We start from the raw sequence: 208 nt of genomic DNA on the forward strand, positions 1-208 counted from the left end.
AATATGGTAAGATAGTCAGTTAGATCGAAGCGCCATACAGAAAACGCACGCACGTACGGCACGTACGAAACTAATTTTATAAAGGAATAACGTTAAGCGTGCAAAAAATTCGGTGACGTTACATGCTTTTCGTACAAATTGTTTGGCCGTGTTCCAATCCATAGGGTGCACTCTACGCTCTTGCGCTCTTACGCTCTAAACGGCTCTT

The sequence above is a fragment of the Ischnura elegans genome, chromosome 2 (genome assembly GCF_921293095.1).
Source record: "Ischnura elegans chromosome 2, ioIscEleg1.1, whole genome shotgun sequence".
NCBI classification, from domain to species: domain Eukaryota; kingdom Metazoa; phylum Arthropoda; class Insecta; order Odonata; family Coenagrionidae; genus Ischnura; species Ischnura elegans.